The sequence below is a fragment of the Mytilus californianus genome, unplaced genomic scaffold (genome assembly GCF_021869535.1).
Source record: "Mytilus californianus isolate M0D057914Y unplaced genomic scaffold, xbMytCali1.0.p SCAF_2, whole genome shotgun sequence".
In the NCBI taxonomy this organism is placed as follows: domain Eukaryota; kingdom Metazoa; phylum Mollusca; class Bivalvia; order Mytilida; family Mytilidae; genus Mytilus; species Mytilus californianus.
Genome location: NW_026262668.1, coordinates 46,276,700 through 46,283,843, shown reverse-complemented (window position 1 = coordinate 46,283,843; position 7,144 = coordinate 46,276,700).

The window sequence follows — 7,144 nt, the reverse complement described above, 5'->3', positions numbered from 1 at the left end:
CTAGTTTCAGTGTGGATATGCGGAGTTGTCCATTGCAATTTTTTGTCCCGGGTTTGCTCGGCCTTTTCCTCTGACCCGTTTGGCCCGTTTCGGCCACCACGAGGCCTCACTCGAAATTACAAAAGACTAGGAAGCACTTACCTATCATTTTCATCTTTTTGCTGGCTGAAAACTTCTTCTTACCTAAAAGTAAAGCTTTAAGGCTAATCGTAATTTCGTTTTACCAATTTGTGTCTCATTATTTTGTCTATATGACAGATAAAAAAAAACATCCTAAAGATATTCCTCCAAAGTATCGAATCATTTCGCCTTGTTATTTCAGAAAAGATCTTATCACTTTGATCCTCAGGAACAATTAACGTCGGGCACAGACACCGACATTGCATATTTACAGAACAGACGCAGGTTATTGTGGACAATAGAAATCATAGACGATTTATACGTAGTGGTTTCCTAGGAGACCATATAAATGCCCAACACATTAATGCATTGTCTTCAATTGGGACAGGTATGGGATTATATTTCCCCTAGTCATTTAAGCTGATAAAGGTTACCCTTTTTGTTTTCTACTCCTTATCCCTATAAGCGTCCACAACTTAGAGCTAAGTAGAAAGGAGAAAATGTAAAATAAAAAAAAAAAAATGCGATTACCCGATTGTCGCGTACATGTGGAACACTCTATAAGGCGCTTAAAAACGTTGAGAGTCAATGGAAGCCTATGGAAACATTAGAGAGAAAGATCAACCAGACTGCGGCGGTGTGAGATGTTTTAGTAACGGAGTGACAAAAAAGTAAAACTACAATATTTTTTTGAAACTGGCCTACTATGTAAATTTATAGCAAATTTGAAGGGATAACATAGAATCCCACCTCCCCCGCACACACTTGCACCTTTCCCTTTGCGTCATATAGTTACAATCAATGTGAACGAAGAAGAAAATGATTAAAATTTTCGATGTTACACTATGAACTAAGACATGTGTGGGATACTAGGATTTAATTTTTACCGGTTTTTAATCAAAAATCGATGTTTGAAACAGTCCCAACCTTAAAAGTCTAATTTATCATCAGCATTGAGTATATACCTTTTCGTAACAGGTCTATTAATTGGACTCCAAAAGACCGAACAGGATGTGTCCTAACAGACGCGTTAATGCATTCAGGGGATATTCAGTCATATATGGTGGTTTTCTGCTTTTTATATCATACATTTTACATAAAATCTACGACATTTAAAAAAATTATTTTATTTGTATCTTTGTGGACAACTGCCAGTTGGATAAATCATTCAACTTGAACAAATGTGTATAACATTATTACTAAATCTTTATATTAGCGAACCAATCAAATAACATATGTGTTATGACGTTTAAATCCATCGTAGACAAGAACGGTCCCGTGCTTTTCTCTGGAAAATCTTTTAAATCTCTATCAACCCCAATATCTGGCAAACATTGTTTAAAAGATATGAGTTTCATTAGAGTTGAATATTTTAATGATTTGATATATTGCCACCTTTTTGTTAGTTGCCTTATCTTTTAATGCTGCAGGCTTTTTATCGGGCAAGTTGAATCAGCTGCATTTAAATGTTACGATTTGTAAGATGAAATACCCTGTTGTTGTAATTATTATTGTTTGTCGTTTTTTAATAAATGACATTTTAAATGGAATCTGTCCTTGTAAATAATTGGTCTCCAAAAAAAAAAACGAGCATAGGTTTTCATGCATTCAGGGGACATTCAGTTTAATATGGTGATTTTCTACTTTTGATATTAAGAGGTTTGATATTTATGTGCAACAACTTTTAGGTTTGTATTTATTTGTTTCTGAGTTATTAAATTGTCCTCACTTAACATTTTTTATGCATTTTCTTTTGTCTAGGTTAATTTCACAACTCGTACCATTGAGACAAATGTTTTCGTTTTCCAATCGTGGCTGAACTCACAGTCTGGTATAAATACTAGTACTTGATTTTCATCTAGAGATCTTTATTTTTTTACCTAGGGCTATAACCTAGATAAGAATTTGCACAAGCACGAGATTTTTCCGGAGGTAGATGGTCGACTTTTGGCAAAGTATGATTGATACCAGTGGCAAATGTTTCATGCATATATAGGACTTGAACATTGCCAAATTAACAATAAATTAGAAACATAATCTCTGGATACGAAAACTAGGTTGATCGAAATGAAAGCAATGAATCTCGATTGCCACTAAAAAATGAGGATATGTTAGATATGGCAAAAATTTTGACCCTCATGACTCCTCCATGAGCTGTTATAGTGGCAAATCAATCATTTATCATGATAGTTTTTAATTCTTTTATATTGTTTGTAATTAACTCACTGTTAATGATCTTTTATCGGTCAATGTCTGTGGAGATATGAGGGAGTTATAAAATGCTTGTTTTAGGTTGCACTACATAATTATTTTTATTGATTTGCTTCTACTTGTGTTTTTGCTATCTGTTTTACCGACATTATAGAGTAAAGTGGAGTTCCTATATCCTGTAATACACGTTTTGTTATTTCACCAATCTTGACTATAAAGGAGAAGGTTAAAATAGCAAACAAAACTATTTCCTATCGTTAATTATCCATTTTTAGATGGTGACGTTCCCTTGTCACCATCTTATGGTGTTTATATATCTCAACTTGTACGATTCGCTCGTGTATGTAACAACGTATTAGATTTTAGCGAGAGAAACTTATATATTACTGAAAAATTATTACACCAGAGTTTTCGATATCATAAACTAGTCAAAACATTTACTAAATTTTATCATCGGTATAAGGACATCATTCGTAAATATAACTCAACATGCAGACATCTTATACGTTCGGGTATTTCACATCCAATCTTTTATGGTAATATTCTTTACAAAGCACAAAAATGTCAGTATTCACCTCAAAAGCTAACAAAACCTTTAAACAGACTTATTAAGAAGGGATATAGCTACGATACTGTTGTCAGGTCATTAAAGATTGCATATTTTGGCTTTAACATTGATTCACTTATAGGGTCTTTGCATCGGAATTAAACATATTTATTCTAAAACCAGTTGTTGCCATGACACGGGTTATGTTCTTCTCATATATTTTATGACGGTATAATACTAAACCCCTAACAGGAGGGATTGTGCCTGATATTCGTATGATAAAGACATAATCTTTCAATCAGTTTAATTGAGGTCTGGAGCTGGCATGTCAGTAACTGCTAGTAGTCTGTTGTTATTTATGTATTATTGTCATTTTGTTTATTTTCTTTTGTTTCCTATTCTGACATCGTACTCGGACTTCTCTAAAACTGAGTTTTACTGTGCGTACTGTTGTACGTTTGTTTTTCTACATTGGCTAGAGGTATAGGTGGAGGGTTGAGATCTCAAAAAACATGTTTAACCCCGCCGCATTTTTGCGCCTGTCCCAAGTCTGGAGCCTCTGGCCTTTGTTAGTCTTGTATCAATTTTAATTTTAGTTTCTTGTGTATAATTTGGAGTTTAGTATGACGTCCATTATCACTGAACTAGTATACATATTTGTTTAGGGGCCCGCTGAAGGACGCCTCCGGGTGCGGGAGTTTCTCGCTGCATTGAAGACCCATTGGTGGCCTTCGGCTGTTGTCTGCTCTATGGGTTGTTGTCTCTTTGACACATTCCCCATTTCCATTCTCAATTTTATTTTTAGCTTTACACTGCAAAATATTCTTGTGCGTGTCCCAAAAAGGAAACCTTGCTTGTAATTTGAGGAATTTGGTACTCATGATAGATATTTATATTATCTTTTAAATTATTCGCAATTTTTTTTTTCTAACAATGGACAATTTTGAGCTTCACATTTTGTAGGGTGACGATTCAATTGACAGTATGTTAAACTTTAGATATCTATGTTTTTTCTGTGTTGTTATGATCCTGTCTTAATGACATATTATTCCTTAATTCAGACATTTACAATCTATGTCCATTTTTTTGGAGAAAAAAAACATTGATGTGTGTAATTTTGCGAAGTTCTTTAAATTGTAATAGTTTTGGGTTGAGGTGTTCAATATATAAAATGGAAAAAATGGTGCAGCACAGTCTTCAAGTTAAGAAGTATCTAGTTAATATTTTAAAATTTCACAAACCCATATACAATTCACATCACTTACTACTGACACTATGTCCTAATACTTTAGTTTCCTCATTTTACTGTTGGTAAGACAGATGACAGTAGATTTGAATGCACTAACTTAAAAGTTAACATCATTCCAAGCACAGCGATACACTATTGATTGTTAGGGGACTTGTCCGAATTTGGAACCAAAAACATGGAAAATTGTAATTGAAAAGTATTTTTTTTATCCCTAAATATAGTCATTTAAAATTTTATCCGTCCAGTTTTATTACGAGGTGAAACCAGAATATTAAGATAAGGTACATCATAGTCTTGCAATCACTAAGGCAGAATACAGTTGAAGTATTAGGATGTTTGTAGTATTAGTGTGTGTATGTGGTATAAAAATTAACATTGTGAATAATTTGGCAATTTACCTTATCCTCGTTTAAGAAGAACGAAATCAGGCAGTTATATCATTTTCAAAATTAGACATGTGACATTAAAGGACAACTCTGCGCTATTACAAGAGTTTTGTCAAGTTAAGCAAAACAATTTAAGGATCACCTCCATTTTCAAATTACATTTTCGCAAAGCATCATGAACAAAAAAGCTGTTCATAGAAACACGACACCTGGCAGAATGAGAACCCAAACAACTTCCAAACATAATGATCCCGTTATTTTTATTTCAAATTAACATATTCATCCTGTCCCGATAAAATCAACATTCTGTTCATTTAAGCGAGTTTAAGCACTTTTAGACTTTAATACATGTAGATGAAGAAGATCCTATTTTGTTATACATTGTGATTGCAATAGCGTGTTTTAAAGGATTTTTTGTTAGAAATATAAGGGGTGTTAGTGAACTTTAATGCTTGTTAAAGGTTGCATTTCTGTAAATATTGACAATGCAATTTCCCATAGGAACTCCTTTTACGGCTAAAACTGTACCACTTTTACTATGAAGTTTTGAACAAAATCTTATCCTAGAATTGAAAGTTCATATGCACTACAATTTTTTTCAAAGGTCAAAATATAGGGCTGTGCGGCATATTTTCAACGTTTATATGCCCTGAACTTTTCAGAGTTTAAACTAACACTAATTTTCTTAACTACCCCTACCTCGAATGAAGGGTTACCACAGATTTCAATGTAAACAATATGCACATGTATATTTACTGGTAACATTCCCAAGTTATGTCTCTATGAGATGGAACACAGAGAGCATAACTGGGAACCAGTATGTAAACAAAATTAATTTTCTATGAATATTCTAAATCTCCCCAAAAGAGGCGTGGTTTGAGAAACAGCTGTATTTACAAAGTGCAACCTATACAAACATTTATTCAAATAGAAAACTCTCTAAAATCAGTTTTTCTCACATTAATACTCATTTATCAGAATTATAGCCTGAAAGAAATCACTGTGTATACTCTAAGTTTTTTTTTACTGAACATTTTATACCCCTCCCCTGTTTCAATTTTTAAAAGAATTTGAAAACAAGACTTTAATTATTGCCAGCTTACCCTATTTGCATATTTTCTGATATAAAATGCCTAGAACCTGTTTAAAACTGTTTTGATAACATATTGAAAGCATATCAGAATACTATAAATGTTATGTTTAGCAGTCAATCATTACAACATTCAAGATTATATAAAATATCCAATCCTGCCTCTGTCTCCAGTCCACATCTTACTGTATGCCTATTTGTCAATTAAAGTTCACATTTTCTACCTCAAATGGTCAATTTAGAATTCTTGTCACAACAGTATCATCTGTAACCATATATCTGACACAATTTACCTAATAAATATACTAGAAGTGTTCAAACAAAGCCATATTTGCAATAGTTGTATGTATGCAGATACCAGTCTGAGATATAAATTCACTTAAAATGTTATAGAGATGACTGCTAACATCTAATTTTTGCATAACTTCCAAGCATAGTTATTGTTTTCTATATCAAAAACTTAAAAATCATAAAATCATAGCATTTACAAGTTAAATTATCTGTTTTATGACCCAGGGGGTAGGCAATTTTCTCTGTTTTTTGCCCCTGGGGCCTCAAATTTCCTAAATTATTCTGCTGTTTCTAGTAATTTGGAATATTTAGTACATATTCAGGATAGAACACACTATTGTAAGTTTTGTTGAGATATTTTTGTATTTCTAGCTTGTATTTTTTATGCCGTGGTGACAAAAAAGCAGATTTAGGTGTTACGGCTTACTTTTGGGTTAATGACAGGACACAAACATCCCATAAATAATATTCAGGAAGGATCGATGAGTTTCAATGACTGCGAAGAGTAAATATAAGCACTTCTTAACAATTTAATTTACAAACATGCAAATATTATGAATTAATTTTGTATTCAGGACTTTAAGTAAACTATGCATACTGTAAACTGTGAATTTATGCTGAGTCATCATATCTAAGGCCCAGGATTCTATCAATCTTCATGAAATATTTATAAAACTTCATATTTGAGTTAATTTCTTTAAAATCTGTGAGATAAAGCAAATTTGGTTAAATTCTGAATGTTTTCTTTTTTCACCCTATATAGGTTGCATTTCTGTAAATATTGACAATGCAATTTCCCATAGGAACTCCTTTTACGGCTAAAACTGTACCACTTTTACTATGAAGTTTTGAACAAAATCTTATCCTAGAATTGAAAGTTCATATGCACTACAATTTTTTACAAAGGTCAAAATATAGGGCTGTGCGGCATATTTTCAACGTTTATATGCCCTGAACTTTTCAGAGTTTAAACTAACACTAATTTTCTTAACTACCCCTACCTCGAATGAAGGGTTACCACAGATTTCAATGTAAACAATATGCACATGTATATTTACTGGTAACATTCCCAAGTTATGTCTCTATGAGATGGAACACAGAGAGCATAACTGGGAACCAGTATGTAAACAAAATTAATTTTCTATGAATATTCTAAATCTCCCCAAAAGAGGCGTGGTTTGAGAAACAGCTGTATTTACAAAGTGCAACCTAAAGGTTGTACCAAAACACACCTATTAAAATGGACTATT